The following is a 19,586-nucleotide window of genomic DNA, read 5'->3' on the forward strand; positions in this document are numbered from 1 at the left end:
AGGAAAATGCACTATACAGTTTCAAAGCAAGAAATGGACATATGAAAAGTTTGCATAAAACTACATGTAGCTTTTCCAGTAAGTATTCCAACAACATGTATCTACCAGCCAAAAAAGACAGAGACTCAAAGCAATTAAAATCAAGATAAACCAGTTGCAAACAATGCAAGAAGACTCACAGAACTGTATTGGCTAAATCACTAAATCCAAGAAGTTGGGGGTTATTTTGTTTTTTTGTTTTTGCAGGGCAATGAGGTTAAGTGACTTGCCCGGGGTCACACAGCTAGTAAGTATCAAGTGTATGAGGCCAGATTTGAACTCAGGTCCTCCTGACTCCAGGGCCAGTGCTCTATCCACTGCACCACCTAGCTGCCCCTCAAGAAGTGTTTTAGAAGAGTGTTTCTGGAAAAGAGAAAAAAGTGGGGAAGCAGAATGCGCATTAAGATGGAGGTAATCCCCAAACTAAGTTCCTATCTTTGGATAAGAGGAAGTCCAAGTTAAAGAAGCCTATAGTTATTAATTTGACAGAAGAAATCTGTTCATAGAGATCTTGTTAAAGTATAAATTAATAACAAATAGTACAAAAGTATGTATGCTCTTCCTTTGAAATGACTGAATTATAAAGCTAAATGTAAGGGACTGAATTATCCAACAAAATGGAAAAGACTAGAATAACATATTTGTTTCAATTTTAGAGAATACTTTTATAAGTCAAACAAGAAGAAATTTTCAGAGATTATTATGTTGTATAAAGGATTTTACATAAAAAAGCAACAAAGATAAAAGATAAATATATTTTCATTAAATATATCAATTAAAGCTCTGACACCTAGAAATCTCTGAGGAACTCTAAAGAACAGTTCAGTAAGACACTCTGCAAAGGAACAAAAAACACGAACAGATAATTTTCTAATGAGAAAATATAAACTGTAAAAAAACCCACATAAAATGACAATTCCCTAATAACCAGATAAATGATCATTAAAACTACATTCAACTATTGTGCTGTAAGAAATGATGAGCAGGAAGAGTTCAGAGAAACCTGGAGGGTCTTACGTGAGCTGATGATGAGTGAGATGAGCAGAACCAGAAGAACATTGTACACAGTATCATCAACATTGAGTGTTGACCTACTGTGATGGACTATATTCTTCTCACCAATGCAATGGTACAGAAGAGTTCCAGGGAACTCATGATAGAAGAGGATCTCCAAATCCAAGAAAAAAAAAAAAAGAAAGAACTGTGAAGTATAGATGCTGATTGAACCATATTATTTCTTTTGTTTTGGGTGCTGTTGTTTTTTTTTTTCTATTTTGAGGTTTTGCATCACTGCTCTGATTTTTTCTCTTGTAACAGGATTAATGCAGAAATAGGATTAATGTTATTATGTGTATATATATGTGTGTGTATATCTATATCTATATGTATATGTATAGAGATATATAGATATAACCTATATCAGATTACCTGCTGTTTAGGGGAGGGGGGAGGGAGGGGAGGGAGGGAGAAAAATCTGAAATTGTAAAGCTTGTATAAACAAAAGATGAGAACTATCTTTACATGTAACGGAAAAAATAAAATACCTTATACATAAAAAAACTACATTCAGATATCATTTTATATCTACAACAATGACAAAAATAGCAAAAAGTAATAAAATATAATGTTGGCAGGGCTGCAAGGTGACAAGCATTCATACACTGTTGATAGAATTGCAGACTATAAAAAGAATGTGGAGATCAATTTGGAAAGATCCAGCAAGAGTCACGAAACCAATCATGCCTTTTGAAATCAATCCCATTAGTAGTATTTTGTTGAAAAAATATTAATAAATACAAAAAAGACCTATTCATATAAAAATTCATAGCTGTACAAAAATGTTCATTTGCTATTTTTTATTTGTAATAGCAAATAAATAAAACCTCTATTGGACTATCTGTTTATTTGAGGTTCAAGTTTTCCATATACTTTTGTTTACAGATGATACTGTGCTGCTTACATCAGGGCCCAAAATATTTCAGAATTGGAATATCTATAATCATATAATAATTTGGCCCAACACAGGAAAAACCAAATTAGATGAGAACTATATTGTCTAGACTATAGGTAATATAGTCTATTATTATTTCCCATCTGGTTCCATCCACTTTCTGGACATCTCTACCCCTTTGCCAGTAGTCTTCCACCCCGCCATTCCCTCATTTCCCAGATTCCTTTGCTGTGTTGTCTTTCCCCATAATACAAGGAAAGGGACTGTCTTGACTGCTTATATTTATATTGCCAGTGTTTAGAACAAAATAAGTGTTTTATCTAGCTGTCTATATACTATGATATTCAGTTGGACAACCCATATAGCCGGTCCATTAGTGTATGTATCTTGGGCATACAATGCAAATGTATGATGAGCTAGGACCAGAATTAAACAGAAGAGAAAGCTGGATTGCCTTTGGAAAATCGCAAAGGTAGCTCTTTCAAGGACCATAAGATATATTTGGAAATGAGGGTGATGCAGAAATGAAATACAATTATTTGTTTCTGTAATTTAAGGAACCATGCCAAAGGGGCAGCTAGGTGGTACAGAGTAGATAGAGCACTGGGCTTGGAATCAGAAAGACTCATCTTTGTGAATTCAAATCTGGCCTCAGATATTTACTAGCTGTAGTACCTTGGGCAACTAACTCATTTAGCCCAGTATGCCTCAGTGCCTCATCTGTAAAATAAGCTGAAGAAGGAAATGGAAAACCACTCAGGTACCTTTGCCAAGAAAACCCCAAAACAGGATCACAAAGAGTTGGATAAAAAAACCAACAAAAACAACAAAGGATACCATTTTTTCTGCAGTCTGTGAAGTCCTATTGGCTGATATCAGGTGGATATGGTAATGAAAGGTCTCACTCTACTCAGCAAATGACAATTGGCCCCAACAGCCCTTTCTATGAACAGCCTCACCCTCAACTTGCCAGACAAACATACCTATCTAGTGTAGGAGAGAGGGCTGGTCTTTCAACCTCAGTCCATTTTTAAACCAGAGAAACCTGAATGGGCACTAGGATTGTCCTGATTTGGAAGATAAACTAAGAGTGCCTTCCCTCTGAGATGGGCTTGACTGGTTCAATCATAGGGAAGGTTCCTTTTTCAATGCCTTCCTCAGATATATGCAGTTCCCTGATGTCCTTACATTCATCTCTTGTCATGTGACAGAATTTCTCTATACAAGAGACTCTGTCTTCCTAAATTCTCCATTCTAGGACTAGGATATTTGTTGTACCTTCCAACATATTTCCCCTGCCTCTCTTCTTATTCTGAGTCCTTTGGGGTACAGAGCTACTTGCAAAAAACTGAGGGAAAGTAGATGGGTGTTATGCAAGCACACTACTGATGAGATATGCTTCAAAAGCTTATGGCGGGGGCGGCTAGGTGGTGCAGTGGATAAAGCACCAGCCCTGGATTCAGGAGTACCTGAGTTCAAATCCGGCCTCAGACACTTGATACTTACTAGCTGTGTGACCCTGGGCAAGTCACTTAACCCCCAGTGCCCCGCCAAAAAAACCCAAAAAACCAAAACCAAACAAACAAAATGCTTATGGCACAGGGGCAGCTAGGTGGTGCAGTGGATAGAGCACCAGCCCTGGAGTCAGGAGTACCTGCGTTCAAATCTGGTCTTAAGACACTTGACACTTACTAGCTGTGTGACCCTGGATAAGTCACTTAACCTTCATTGCCTGGCCAAAAGAAAAAAAAGGGGGCAGCTAGATGGCACAGTGGGTAGAGCACCGGCCCTGGAGTCAGGAGTACCTGAGTTCAAATCCGGCCTCAGACACTTAACACTTACTAGCTCACTTAAAAAACCAAAACAAAACCAAAAGGTTTATGGCAAATCACGTTGCTTGGAACTTTGAAATGTTTTTTCATAAAAATGAAGCCATAAATGATTGATAGGTTCTCAAACCAACCAACCAACAGAAAGCACAGCTGACTTGGTGTCAGAAATCCTGGGTTTTAATCTGAGCTCCGCCACTTGTTAGTCCTGTGACCTCAGGGGATACTTAAGATCTTGAGGCCCCAGTTCCTTCATCTGAAAGGCAGCCTAGTTTATTGGATTGCATTTTAGCTTTGGGAGGCAGGAACATTTGGGTCTGACTCAGACTCTTTAGCTGTGTGACTCTCAGAGCCATGGTTTCCTATATTTAAAATAGGATAATATTGCTCACCTCACAGGATTTTGGGGTTCAAATAAAATAATCAAGACAAAATACTTTCTACATTTTTAAAGTTCTACAAACATGAGCTATTATTATCTATAAAAGAAGAAAAATAATTGTTGTGCTCTCTGTCTTGCAGGGTGATTGTGTGGATCAAATAAAAATGTCTGCTAAAGCATGTTAAAGAGTACAAAGCAATACCCCTCTTCATGCCATGTGTCCTCTAAGCAGAGACGTGTTCACAAAGAATATCAGAACCAAAGACCCAGAGGTTTGTCTTGCTCCTACAAGAGGATTTTATGCAGGGGAAGAAGGGAAGAGGCAATATGGGAAAGTGAAAGTGATGTTTTTAAAAGGGCATCAATAAAATATTTTTTTAAAAATGTAAAGCAGTTATTATAATAAAACCTCTGTCTGAAGTATAACGCTAATAGTATTAAGTCTAATTGCCATTTATTATGATGTTTCTATAGAAAAACATTCAAAGTTCTAGCTCAGGCACATCTCTCTAGACTGAGGTAGGGCAGGGCTGTGCTGGTAAATTTCAACATTTACTGAATCTCCAAAAAAGTACCCATGGACACACTTTTAGTTTTAATTTACGTTACCTTTTCCCCTAACACTTTCTGAACTCTAGCCAATCAACAAAACAATAAACCAAGGCTGGGCTTTTAGCACCAACTTCTGATCTCCCAAGTCAGTCCAAGCAGGCTCTAGCACAGCCCTGGAGTAGGACTCCTCTCTCCTCCCAACTTTCCTATTTACTTGTAAGAATGGGGGTTCCCCACCTCACCCCTCCAAGACTGCCCAAACCTGGGGCCATCCCTGAGGTGATATGAGAATGAGGAGCTGTAATGTGGGGCTGGGGTGCAGGTGGGTTGAGAAGCCAAAGAGAAGTGAGGGATAAGGTAAGATGGCAATGGAGGATGGATGAGGGAGAGGATTGAGAAATTGAAAGTGACGAGGGCCATGCTGTCAGGAAGCAGTTGTAATTAAGGAAAAATAAGATGGGTCTAATTTCCCCTGCTGAAGGTAAAATATATTTTTGCATTATTCATATTGTGAAAGAAGAATCAGAACACAAGGGAAAGCCTCAAAAAAGAGAAACAAAAACAGCCAAAAAAGTAGAAGCAGTATGGTTCAATCTGCATTCAGAATCCAGTTCTTTTTTCTGGATGTGGAGAACATTTTCTATCATGATCAACTCCTTTTTCTTTTCTTTTCTTTTTTTGCAGGGCACTTGGGGTTAAGTGACTTGCTCAGGGTCACACAAGCTAGTAAGTGTTAAGTGTCTGAGGCCACATTTGAACTCAGGTCCTCCTGAATCCAGGGCCAGTGTTCTATCCACTGCACCACATAATTGCCCCTCAACTCCTTTTTCTTTTCTTTTTTCTTTTTTTTAAATTTCTTTTTTTTTAGTGAGGCAATTGGGGTTAAGTGACTTGCCCAGGGTCACACAGCTAGGTAAGTATTAAGTGTCTGAGGCCGGATTTGAACTCAGGTACTCCTGACTCCAGGGCCGGTGCTCTATCCACTGCGCCATCTAGCTGCCCCTCAACTCCTTTTTCTTAATGACATCTAGTACCACCCCCTGCCTCCACCACCATGTAGTGGTGCAAGGAATGGAGGGAAGGGCAGAGGCACTTGCTGGAACTAAAACTCTACTGATTGGTTGACACTAATTCACTGATTATTCAATTGCCTGCCTACTTACCTACTGGATTTGAGAAGTCACAAAATGGCAGTGTTATTAGGTACTTTAGAGATTATCTGGTCTAACCCCCTCACTCTACAGATGAGCAATGTAAGGTGAAGTGTTTACAGTCAGTAGTAAGTTGGTAGAAGAGCTGGAAATAGAACCTGGGTCTCCTGACAGTCCAGTGCAGTCTCTGTATCATTCTGCCTCCTCTATGAAGCTTCTCATAATTATCTTTTAGCTGTCAATATACTAAGGATCAGAAGCCATTCATGACATCATTAGAAAGTGAGGGTGGAGGGGCAAAGGAGGTGACTGTCAGAGGAAAGTCTTAAATAGAAAGCTAAGCGGCACAATGGACAGAGTGCTGGGCCTGGACTCAGGAAAAACCAAGTTGAGATCTAGACTCAGAACCTACTAGTTACTTAACCTCTCTTTGCCTGTTTCCACAACTGTAAAATGGGGATAACAGCCCCCACCTTGCAAGGTTGGTGTGTGGATTAAATAAGATATTTGTGAAAATGCTTAGCACAATTTCCAGCACTTATTCCCTTGCCCTTTCCTAAATAAGATAGCACTGCCCTTTACCTGAGTCTTTGAAAACTGTTTTCCCAGATAGAATCAGATTGGACATGTTTTCCTTGCTAATTCTTATATAATTCACCATCACTAAGGGGTGGTTCATTTTAGGTCATGGCAGGTAGTTCCAGTCTAGCATGGAAAACATCCCATACTTAATTTCTCCCTGCCTTTGTTTGGTTCTGGCTAAGCTAATATCCATAAATGTCAAAGGGACCAAATTTGCTGATGATGTCAAACATAACCTCCTTGTCCCTACTTTCTCTAATTTTCAGTACAGTTAGAACAATAACAGGTAGGACCCAGCCAGAAGAGTAACCAGGGAATAAATTATGAATTGAGATTGCAGCAATTGAAATAAGACATAACAGTGATGCTAACAGTACCATATAGGGCTATGCAACCTCTTATCCATGATAGCCTAAGAGAGAGGCTACCACCTTCACTTAATACTGTTTTAGAGATGGGTCTTAATGATTAGTCTGAATATTACAGGAGATAAGCAGGCACTGAGAGGTGAGGTGGTCAACTTAGAATCATAGGCTAGTCGATGATAGGGCAGGTTAGCAAGAAATCAGATTTAATGGTGCATCACTTTTCCTTTCTGCTAGCCCAACTCTAAAGGCATTGTTTCAAATCACAGTAGGCTGGAGAGTGAAATATCATCTGGAGCACACCCAGAAGGCTGGCTCTGGTCCTAAACCACCCCTGATCTAATCTAAAAGACTGATAATCCTAAAGCGAAGATTTAGTATTCTGTCTCCTTTCCTTTCTTTAACTCCCACTATCAGGGAAATAAACCAGATATGGGAAATATTTCAACACTCCTGTAGCTTCTCTGGACTGGAAAAGCGTACTCCTTCACATCCCCAATCTTACCTACTAATCCCAATTTAGTTGCACATTCCCAAGGTTTTCCTAGAATCAGAATGATGCCGAATAAAAGCAAATAGTAGTTGGAGGTCATAAGGAGAAAGATATTTTGCATCCGCAGAAAAGATGGCTGGGTATAACCAATAAATATCTAGTGTTGTCTTCTGATCCTCTGCCTCAACAATTCTCCATTTTACTCCATAAAAGTACAGATTAGATTCTGCTACAATGAACCTCAGAGGTGTATGAATTATTCCACTGAGCAATATTAGAAATTCTTTGTAGTGGGTACTGGTTGAAATACAGATTGTGAGTTGAAATTTAGAAATGTATTCATTATACCAAAGTGATATTTTCACCACAGAAATAAAAAAAAGGAGTCATTATACCTGGCTTTGACATACTTTAAAATTACTTCCCAATGAAAAAGTATTCTAGAGAAGATAGCATTTGGCTGAAGAAATAAATTCACTGCTTTCCACTGAAAACTTTCCACACTTAGTGGAAACTTCCCCAAGGAAGTTAAAGTCATAAAAGAAAGTCCCATATATACATGTGGGAGGAAGAGGGAGTTGGATTGAAGCACTTCCCATGGAACTGAGCACTGTACAAAACTATTTATAGCAGCACTTTTTTTTTAGAGCTAAGAACTGAAAACGGATGCCCATTGATTAGGAAAAGGCTGAAAAACAGTGGCTTTTGAATGAAACAGATTGTTATTGGATGATGTCATGAAGAATATGAAGAGTTCAGGGAAACTTGGCAAGGGTAATACAAACTAATACAGAGCAAAGTAAACAGAACCAAAGAAACCATTACACAAAAATTACAACAATGCAAAGGAAAACAACCCTGAAAGTCATCAGAGTTCCTAATCAATGCAGTGACCAACTATATCTTCAGGGGACTGGCAGCAAAGCATACCTCCTTCCTCATGGCGGATCATAAGTACAAAACTTGGCATTGGCATTTGTTGTTAGTTGTGGTCATGGTGCTGATGTTTTGCTTAACTGTATTTGTTACAAGGAAAGGAGACAGAAATACCGGGAAATGAAAGGTTTGGGTTTTTTATTTGTTTGTTTTTTGTTTTTAATAGAATCAATAATATAGGTACAAGATACAAGGGAGGGAAAGAGAAAGGAAATTCCAATTGAGTCATAAGATTGGGTGTTACATCCTGACTCTGTTGTATGACCTTGGGCAATATTCTTTATCACTAAGGGCTTCAGTTTATTAATTTTCATACTGAGGGGGCCAAAAAAAAATGAACCAGTGATCCCTTCCAACCCTAACTTCTTCACTATCTGTGCAGTCAGCCTTTTGATGTTCTCAATTGAGTGATTTTGCTCATTCTTGGCATATTGGCTAGACCGCCTTATTTCATCATTGCTTTTATTTTAAAGGCAATAAAATATTTTGTATGATTTGAGAATGTCAGGACATCCTAGGATGAACCTATATGAGTTATCAAATCAGAGGAAAACAATTCTAGGTTTCAGAATAATAAGATAGTAATGGGGTATGATTGTCAGCCCTATAGCCCGAGGGAGTGAGTGTTGATCACAAGACAACCAACCCACTTCCCTCAGTTGTCTGGTGCCAGTCACACATTACAAGTCATGGCCATTTATAGGAGGACATAGCAGCTGACAGCTGTTGAGTGTGAGGAACCCCTGAAAAGGCAGGGGCAACAACAGTCTATAGCAATGGATTAATTGATTAAGAGAATTGCTTCCTACAATATGCTTTTTGTGTTAGATAAATGGCATGGCATGTCAAGTATGGGTTGCTTTAAAAAGTGAAAAAAATGAACAAAACCCTAACAAATAGTAGATTGATACCATACCCTTTCCTTCAAGACTTGGAAATCTCTGTTCTCCTTAAATTTGATTCAAGGCCACCATTCTGGAGCCTAGAGTCTGTTCCACCCATCCCCACTACCTTGTCCTTCTGACAATATGGGATTGTGTGTCTGAATGAAGCTGGAGACAGACTTTTTCATTATTATATGATTTAGTAGAGATTATTCTTTATATCATAAATTCCTGTGCCATCTTTTTCACACAATTCAAATCAACAAATAGTGATTAAGCAGCTGCTATGTGCCAGGAACTGGGCTACCCACTGAGGAACGTAGGAGCAGGAAATGGACCTGGGATCTCATTGGTATTGAGAATTCCCCATGAGGAAACTCCCTGTATCAGAGCAGATCAGTAACTTCTGCAACTCAGTCTTAGAGACTTGCCAACATGAGAGGTGTCAAACTCGGCCCACAAAACTCCCAAGTGCAGCAGAATCAGATTAAAATGTAACTGGGAAATGTTTAACAAAATGAATAAAAATACAACAAAATATAGATGTTAAATTTGTGGTTTTCTAAGTCAACATATGACTCACAGGGATTCATTCCTATGAGTTTGGCACCACTGACCTAGACCAAAGCTTCTTAAACTATGGGTCACATAACTGAATGTAGGCATTGTGAAAATTTGGTAATATTAAAAGGGTATGTACACCTATTTTATATATGCATATACCGGGGTCTTGTAAAAATTTCTTGGGGTCGCAAGTGGAAAGTTTAAGAAGCCCTGACCTAGACCACTGAGAAGGTAAGTGATTTGACCAGAGTTACATAGCCAGTATGGATAGGAGGAATGTCTTGAATCTGGGTCTTCCTGGCTCTGAGGACTGCTTTCTATGCACACTGAATCTCTACTCATTGGGGATATATAGACCGAAATAAACAGCTCCTGACCTTGGTTTGAAAGCTGTGAAGGAAACTTCTGATTTATGTCAAAGATCCTTTTCTGATGTTTTGTGCTAGGACAGGTTAAGGATGGGAAGTAAGAAGTATAGGGCATGTATATGTGCATATATTCAGGTGTGTGTTGCTACATCTCTTTTCCCTCAGAAGTCAATTTTTGGCAGGATAAATAATGCTCTGGCTCTATCCTTCCTTGTATCTGACATGGTTTTGAATTTTAGCCACAGAATAAAAGAAAAATGAAAGGTTAATAAGTCACTTTAGTGTTGCTTGTTAACCTGTTTCATGAAATATTTAAGCTGCTTCCCAGGGTTATTTCTTAGGTCTAATTTCTGTCTCTATTCTACTTCTATCTCTATTTCCCTCTTAGTGGTCTCATCAGCTCCAATGGATTCAACTATCACCTCTATCTAGATGTTTCTCAATCATCTCTTTACTGAGTTCCATCACTGAATGTCCCTTAGGCATCTAAAACTCAAGTTCAAAACAGAATCCATTATCTATCAAGAGCCCCACCATTATTTCAGTCACGAAGATCTCAACCCCACAGTGATCCTCAACTTTTAACCATTTTCAAACCTTATGTCCAGCCCATCACTAAGTCTTGGTGATTCTATCTACTTGACATCTTCCACATTTGTTCTCTTCTCTCTGCTCCCATGACCACTGCCCTAGAACAACTCAACCTACCCCTTTGTGGAGATGGGAGTTCCACAGGTGTTACACATCACACAAGCAATTTTTTTTTTGTACAAGCAATTTAAAGCTATACCTAGAATGTCATTAAATTGCCCAGTAATACCACTTTGAGACATGAATCCCCAAGCAAAGGAGTAAATCAAAGAGGGAAAGGAACCATATGTACAAAAATACCCATAGCAGCACTTTTTTTTGTTTTTGTACATAAAGGGGGTCCCCATCAGCTAGAAAATTTGGCTGAACAAATTTTGGTGTATAGTCATAATGTAAGTATACCCTCTGTAATCTGACTTCTGATCTTATCATTCAACTGAAAGGTCTCCAAAGTTACCAATGATTGCTCTTTTTTTTTTTAAGTTTTTATTGCTATTTTTGTTTTTTCCATCACCATAGCATCCCATGTTTCCCTCCATCTCTCCCTTCCAGAGCCATCCCATGTGACAAATAGTTTTTCTAGAGAGAAGAGAGGAGAAAAAAGTCAGCATAACTGACATTACATTAAAAGCATACATTTAACAAGTCAGAAAACATGTACACTGTGTAACATGAGAACTCCCACCTTCAGGAAGGGGTAGGTTGGTGGTGTCTTCTCATATCTCTTTATTTGAGTCCCACTTGAGCTTTCTGGTTTTGTTATATTTCCTTTTGATTTTTTTAGCATGTTGTTCTTTCCATTTCAATTCTTGTAGTTACTGTGTATATTGTACTGTTTTACTTTGTTTTGGTTCTGCTTATTCACTCTGCAGTAGTTCATATGGATTTTTCTGTTTCTATGTATTCATCACACACACATTTCTGACAGCACAATATTACATTACTGTATCACAATTTGTTTAGCTATTCCTCAATTGATAGGCATCTACTTTGTTTCCAATTTTAGCTATCACAAAAAGTGTTGCTGTGAATGTTTTGGTGTATATGGACACTTTTTTTCTTAACAATGGCTTCCTTGGGGTGTAAGCTCAGTAATGAAGTCTCTGATTCAAAGGGCATGGACTTTAGTAACTTTATTTGTTTTTTTTTTTTTTGGGGGGGGGGGGTTTGGTGAGGCAATTGGGGTTAAGTGACTTGCCCAGGGTCACATAGCTAGTAAGTGTTAAGTGTCTGAGGTCGGATTTGAACTCAGGTCCTCCTGAATTCAGGGCCGGTGCTCTATCCACTGCACCACCTAGCTGCCCTTTAGTAACTTTATTTGAATAATTCCAAATTGCTTTCCAAAATGGCTACACCATTGCACAGCTCCACTAACAATATATCAATAAAGGGGATAGCTAGGTGGCGCAGTGGATAAAGCACTGGCCCTATTCAGGAGGACCTGAGTTCAAATCGGGCCTCAGAGACTTGACACTTACTAGCTGTGCCTGCAAAAAAGCAATATATCAATGTATCAGTGTGCCTATCTTTCCACAACAGCCTCCAATACTGAGTGTTGTCATTGTGCCATTTTGCAGAGTGTGGTACTTGAGGCCTCTGGGTTGTCTTGATTTGCATTTCTTTTATTATTTGTGATTTGGGGAATTTTATCATTGGGTTGTAATTACTTTTGCTGTTGTTGTTGTTTTGGGGGTTTTTTTGGTGAGGGTTAAGTGACTTGCCAAGGGTCACACAGCTAGTGTTAAGTGTCTGAGGCCAGATTTGATCTCAGGTCCTCCTGACTCCAGGACCAGTGCTCTGTCCACTGTGCTACCTAGCTGTAGTTCTTTTGAGGACTGTTTGATCATATCCTTTGACCATTTATCTATTGGGAAATGGCTAGTAGTAATACATACACAATATATCTTGTATATCAAGCCCTCATCAGAGAAATATGATCAAAGATTTTTCCCCCCATTTGACCATTTCCTTTCTTATCCTAGATGCAATTATGTTATATTATATTCCATCAATTACTCTGCTTTTTTTTTTTTTAAAGATGGGCCTATTCCCACTGGCTCTCTTCCACCCTTATCTCTTCTTTTCATTTGATGTACTCTCTTCTCCTCCCCTTCACCTAGTCCTTTTCCTTAGTTTTTAAATTTCTTGGTTTTTATGCCCCTTTCCAAAAAAGGATTTCTCTCATTCTCTTAAATATCCATCTTCTCTTTCTCTTTCTTGATTCTTCATTCTTGATTCATGACTCCTATAATTATTTAGACATACTCTGGGGTGGCTAGATGGCACAGTGGATAGAGCACTGGCCCTGGAGTCAGGAGTACCTGAGTTCAAATCCGGCCTCAGACACTTAACACTTACTAGCTGTGTAACCCTGGGCAAGTCACTTAACCCCAATTGCCTCACTTAAAAAAAAAAAAAAGAGATACTCTTCTGTATTCATTTCAGTATTCTTTATATTATAAAAGTTTCCAAAATATTCATTCTAGGGTCTCCCCTCTTGGTGCTTTTTGTCACTGTCTTCTAGGGCCCATCCCATGGATTCTCTTTTTCCACTGTACCTCATTTCCAGAGCAATGCCTAGTATTGATGATGATGATGATGACGACAACGACAACAATAGCAGTTAACATTTATATAGTGTTTACTATGTGCCAGGCACTATGCTAAGGACTTTACAATTATTGTCTCATTTGACCCTCACAACAACCCTGGGAGGCGGGCTATGATTATCCCCATTTTACAGATGAAGAAACTAAAGCAAACAGATGTTAAATGATTTGCCCAGGGTCACACTGCTAGTATGAGTCTGAGTCTAGATTTGAACTCGGGTCTCCCTGACTCCAGACCAGTAGGACTCCCTTCCTGACACATTATGGATTATAAAGTCCAACATGGATCTATATCCTCTCTTGACCTTTTTTTCTACATTTGCCTGGAAATCTTTCTCTGACCATGCTTTTCCAGTTGCCCCCAGAGTTTCCAATTCTATCTACCTCACCCTCCCTGGACAAGTAGACTCTTCAAGCACTAAATCTAGCAGACTTCATCCAGTGTAAGATCCTCATATCCTTTTACCTCCCATCTCTCTTCACTTATAGGAACATTCATCACTAAAACCCCCTCCCCCACCTCCAATGCCTCCTTCCTTTCCCCTTCCTTTTCAATTTTTTCCCTCTCCTCCTCACTCATTCCCCTATGGGCTCTTCTCTTTCTGAGTCCACAGAATTCATCCTCCTCTCATTGCTAGCCCTTGATTTGACCCCAGAGAATCACTCACTCCTCTCTATTCCCCTACTCCCCACCTCCACTTTTATATACCCTCCCATGTTATAATCTAGTCTCACAAAAGAAGCTATGATTGACCTCTAAGAAGGATATTGCCAGGCTCTGTTGTCTATAATACCCTTTATCTGCCTCTTCACTGTTAGTTCTACCAGATTCTCACCTTCACCCCTTTCTTCTCTTGTACATTTAGAAAGAATTCTCTTATTGGTCTCTATATTGTCACTCTGTTGCTGTTACTGTCCTTGACTGCTGCATTCATTCACTCCTTTTACATTTTTGTTGTTTGGAGTGTTCAAGGAGTGAATAATCTCTTCTGTTCTGATTTTCTTTCTAAATATGTTTCAAAGTCTTCTTTGCTATTGAACGTCCATTTTCATCTTCTATGGTTAAGCTCAGACTTTCAGGATGTCACCCTGAACTCCACTGCTCTTCAGAACACATAATTCCTTTCCATCCCTCCTTTATCTAGTGGGTACGCAATAGACTTGCATTATTCAAATGCCCTTTTCTTTGTATTTGAAGATATTTCTCCAGATGGCTTGCAGAACTTGTTTCTGAATTGAATTGTTAAATTTAACCACTATGTGTCTTGAGTTTGCAGCCTTAGAGACTGAATCTCAAAGTGTCTCAGCCTCCTTCCATGCTGGATTCATGGATCATCAGCCTTGATCTCTGCCCCAAATGACTTTTGGGAAGTCAGAACTGGCTCCAGCTGGATGCTGTGCTCCTGACCTCAGGCTTGGTGGAGTGCTGAGCAGGTCCCCATACACATCATGTCCTGTTCTGGTGATCTGTGTCCCACTCCCTCTGTTTCTAGGTTCTCTGGCCTTGCTCTGACAGTTCCTAGCCTGTTTTCCTCAGCATTTGTACTTCTGGATTGCAGCCCTCAGAAGGCTCTTGCTCCTGAAGAAGCTGGCTATGGAGACCTGAGAAAAATTCTACAGACTGGAGCTGGGGTCTCTACAACAATGGAAAGAGGGAGGGGGAATGAGGTACAGGATTAGGTTTTGATGTAAGCCTATGTCCTGTACTTGGGTATAAGTAAGCAGTTTCACAGGAAGAAAGAACAGAACAAGGAGAACAATTTCTAAAATGACTACATCATTTTTTTTAAAGCAACTTTGAAAGACTTAAGAATTACAATAAATATAGATAAACTACAACTCAGAAGACAAATGATGAAACATCTTTCCCACTTCTTGACAAAGAGGTGATGGATTAGGGATACAGAATAAGATACACATTTTCAGACATGGCCAATGTGTGGATTTGTTTTGTTGAATCTGTTACAAGGGAAATTTTTTAGGGGGAAGTGAGGAAGGGAGGGTTAATGATAATGATGCCAAAAAGGAAAGGAGAGAAAGAAAAAAGTGTCAATGAAGTATTTTTAGAAATAGAGAGAAGAGAACAGAAGAAGGTTCAGAGAGGAAAAAAACAACACTCAGATAAGCAAGACAGCTTGGGAACTAATGTGCTGAATTTAGTATATGCTTATAAAAGCCAAGCTGTCCATGATGGAGATTTGTAGTTTCATATACAATCTCCTTTTTCTGTTCTTTGTATACCAAAATGTTCATGTTTGCTGACATTTATCAAGATCAGACTAATGGAAAATTTAAAATAACATAATCATCTTATTTGTGATGGTGAAGAAAAAAAGCCTGCCAGATGGCAGAACATTCTAGATGTAAATGGTGCCTCTAAATTGGTCTGCATAGCTCTTTTGAGATAGTTAACCCAAAACAAGATTCTCTCACTATCCCACACAATGATTCTTGCTTGTCTGCACTGTGGAAAAGCAAGAGAACATAGTAAAGGGAAAAAGAAATCTCACCTCAATTGCCATGGTATGTAGAATTACAGGCAAAACAAGCTCCTGATTGGTGGGCAGACAGGTAAGCACTAGTGAGAATGAGGTCTGAAGGTCTGCATAAATTTTTTGGGCTTAGTTGTTTTCCTTAAGTGATTAGATTGGCAGCTCTCAGCCTTTGCTTTTGCTTAATGGAGTTGTAATGGGAAATGAGATTTTATTCTGAATGGCACAGTAAGGAATGAGTGTTCCCAGGAATGCTGAAGGAATCAGCTAAATTTCCTTCCCCTTGAGGCTGGTGGAATACACCCCTCCCCCCCCCCACCCGCCCCATGAAGCAACAAGAATCCTGACTACAGAACATCAAAATAGAATGTGAGGGGGCAGCTAGGTGGCGCAGTGGATAGAGCATCAGCCCTGGATTCAGGAGGTCCTGAGTTCAAATCTGCCCTCAGACACTTGACACTAGCTGTGTGACCCTAGGCGAGTCACTAAACCTGCCTCACCAAAAAAAAAAAAAAAAAAGAATGTGAGGACCAAGAGATGCCACTGGAATAAGATAGGAGATGCACTGCTAATAATGCTTCCAATAGGTCATGGAAGTGGACATTAAGATGGTGGATCTAAGCTAGAATTGCATGGGAATTCCATACTGCAATCTCACCCCTTCCTATACTACATTCCCGAATGAGGCTGTTAACAATTGGAGAAGAAAGTAGGTATGGCCCATATCAGAGCACTGGGCAGGGTGTGGAAAGTTGCCAGAGGTAGAAAGATACTCCCTTGTTCCTATAAAATCTTACACTTTGAAATTTTGAAAATCTGAGTTTGGTGAGAAACATGGTGTAGTTTGTTGCCAAAGCTTCTTTCTATTTATAGTTCAAAGATTTCCAAGAGCCCTAGATACAATCCTTCCTGTTGTCTAATAGCCAGTAGAATAGAAGGACCCTTTATTATTATGGTCATAAGTTTCCTTTCTTGTGGCATAAGAAAACAAAGTTCATGGATATCTTACGATCACCTGCTTAAAGAGGCTGAAGATATCAGTTTGCAAGAAGAAACAAAATTGTCTATGATCTGTGTAAAAGAGTACATTTTAAGATGACCACTTGCTTAGATTGATATGGTTAGAATACTACCCATAGTATTTAATTAATGAAACTAGGATAAGAAGGAAAGTGGTTGAATGGGGGGAAAAATCTTTATATCAAATTTATCTGCTAAGGGTTTGGTATCCAAGATACATAAATAACATGTGTATATACAAATACATATATGTGTGTATATATCTATTAATAGATACATAAACATACATGCATATATTTGTTTCTCTCTCTATATATGTACATATACAGGTATGGTATATGTATATGTACATGTATATGCACATATACACAGTGATGTATACTCATATACATATATTGTTCATATATACATATATAATACATGTACATATATTTATAGAAATACAATACATATAGACATACACACATGCACCAAAAGCCAGGTCAAAGATATGGACAGTTACCAAAAGAAGAACTACAAACTATTAACAGTCATATGAAAGAATCAAATCAAACCAACCCTGAGGTGTCACCTCACATCTGAAAACTGGCATAGATAACAAAAGATGAGAATAGACATAGTTTGTATTCACACAACTAGTAGTGATTGGTTGGATTAGATAACCTCTAAGGTGAATTCCAAATGCTAGAATTGTACTCCTTCTGGTGAGCAATAATATAGCCCAGATGACTCAGCTTTTACTTTGAAGTCTCTTGGATGTAGCATGATACAGTAAGATTACTGAAATGAGAAGCAGAAAGCTTAGGTACTAATCTCAACTTTACTACCAATTAACTGTGTGAACTTGGGCAAGTTGCTTAAACTCTGAAGACCTCAGCTTCCTCATTTGAGACAAGGGAATTAAAAGAAGTGTTCTCCAAGTTGTTTCCAGCACTAGGATTCAAGGGTTGAAGATGTTCTTTATTTCTTTATTTTTTAGTGAGGCAATTGGGGTTAAGTGACTTGCCCAGGGTCACACAGCTAGTAAGTGTTAAGTGTCTGAGGCCGGATTTGAACCCAGGTACTCCTGACTACAGGGCCAGTGCTCTATCCACTGCGCCACCTAGCTGCCCGGTTGAAGATGTTCTTAACTGAGGACTTGCCAAACCCTAAGAGCATGATGGTAGAATTACCACCACCAGCCCCCTTTTCATAGATGTAACAGTTAAGACTTACTACACGTTTAAAAAAGAGTTTTGGATAAAGGCTAAATCAGAAATTAGAATTTGGACAAAAGATTTTGACAGCAATCTGAGCCAATGGTGCCTAACTCAAATAGAAGTGATTCCTAGATCCCTCCTGTCCAGAATATTGACTTAGAAACCACAAATTAACATTATGTATGTTGTATTGTTTTCATTTTTTAAAACATTTATCAATTAAATTTTAATCTGGTTCTAGTAGTACTCAGGAGTCTTGCAGACCTTAGGAGTCTGCATGTCAGCCCAAGGGCTAAGTTTGACATCTCTGACTAAACAATGAACTGGGCTTCAGGAATGAATCAAGTTCTAACCCCAGGTATATGACATGGACTTGAAGTGTGACTAAGGACAATTAACTTTGCCTTCTTTGACTTGTTTTAGTGATCTCATCTGTAAAAAGAAGTAAGAATCCCTCATAAGGGCATAAATATTTAACAGTGACTGTGTATAGATAATAAGTTCTAAAACAAAATAACTCAATCTCCCAACTCTTATTACATTTAGCCACACTACTGCCTCGTTCTGTACTAAGATTTTTTTTCAGCTTTCCACTGTTTAAAAAAAAATTACTGCCTATAATGGCAAGAACTTGTCATACTTGGGCTGAGGCTGAAGCAAGTTGGACTTTTGAGGAAGCTGACCACTTTCCACTGATTCACAACTTGCATTTGCTATATCTAATTTCACAAACACTATGTCCTGAGGAGGTCTAGAAAAGGTTCTCTTGTAAGCCACTGAAGAAACAAATCAGTGGATACTGAAGTTTGCATCAGAGTTCTTTCTGGAATGGTGGCCCCTCAGGAATGATGTGGAAAAAAAAAAATTTCTACTTGATAAAAATACTGGCCTGAGTCATTCTCAAGAACATAGCCAAAACCTGAGGTAAAGGCATGATGGAGACTGCATAGCCTGCTGCTGGATGTTTTAATCTAAAGCAGTTTAATTGGTAGTTAAAGGCATTATTATAGTCTATTTGGGATAAGATATAAGTATTAGCAAAGATTTGTGTTTAGGCTGCAATAGAAATGCTCCAGGAGAAGTCAGACCAAGAAGAATAGGAAGGTCTTGAGAATTAAAATTTTGAAGATGCAAACAAAAACTCCCCCAATGAAGAATAAAATGAGGAGCTAACTAGAGACTGATATGAATGCACAGGGCACTCACTGGCCATTTTATACTTAAATACACAGAATCCCAGAGAATCATTAAAGAAACTAAATGAGACAATAGTTTCAGTTAAGCAGCTACCATGTAGCTAACTAAATCAGAGGATAGTTTCAGTTAAGTAGCTGGATGTAAAATAAATCCACAAAAATTGTTTGCAAAAAATTGTTTGCATTTATACATAGCAATAACAAAATCCAAGAGGAAACAATAGAAAGGAACATCTCATTTTGTAATAACTACAAAATCTAGAAAATTTCTGGGAGTCAATCTATCAAGACACACTCAAGACTTCTATCATGGGGACAGCTAGGTGGTGCAGTGGACTGGCCCTGGATTCAGAAGGACCTGAGTTCAAATTTGGCCTCAGACA

General features: G+C 38.8%; 1 protein-coding gene across 1 annotated transcript in view; it reads right to left on the reverse strand.

Moving 5' to 3' along the window:
- GPR137B (G protein-coupled receptor 137B) overlaps positions 1 to 19,586 on the reverse strand; it is a 94,382-nt gene that overhangs the window by 66,988 nt on the left and 7,808 nt on the right. The window lies entirely within an intron of this gene.

This window comes from Dromiciops gliroides, chromosome 4, assembly GCF_019393635.1.
Source record: "Dromiciops gliroides isolate mDroGli1 chromosome 4, mDroGli1.pri, whole genome shotgun sequence".
Classification (NCBI taxonomy): domain Eukaryota; kingdom Metazoa; phylum Chordata; class Mammalia; order Microbiotheria; family Microbiotheriidae; genus Dromiciops; species Dromiciops gliroides.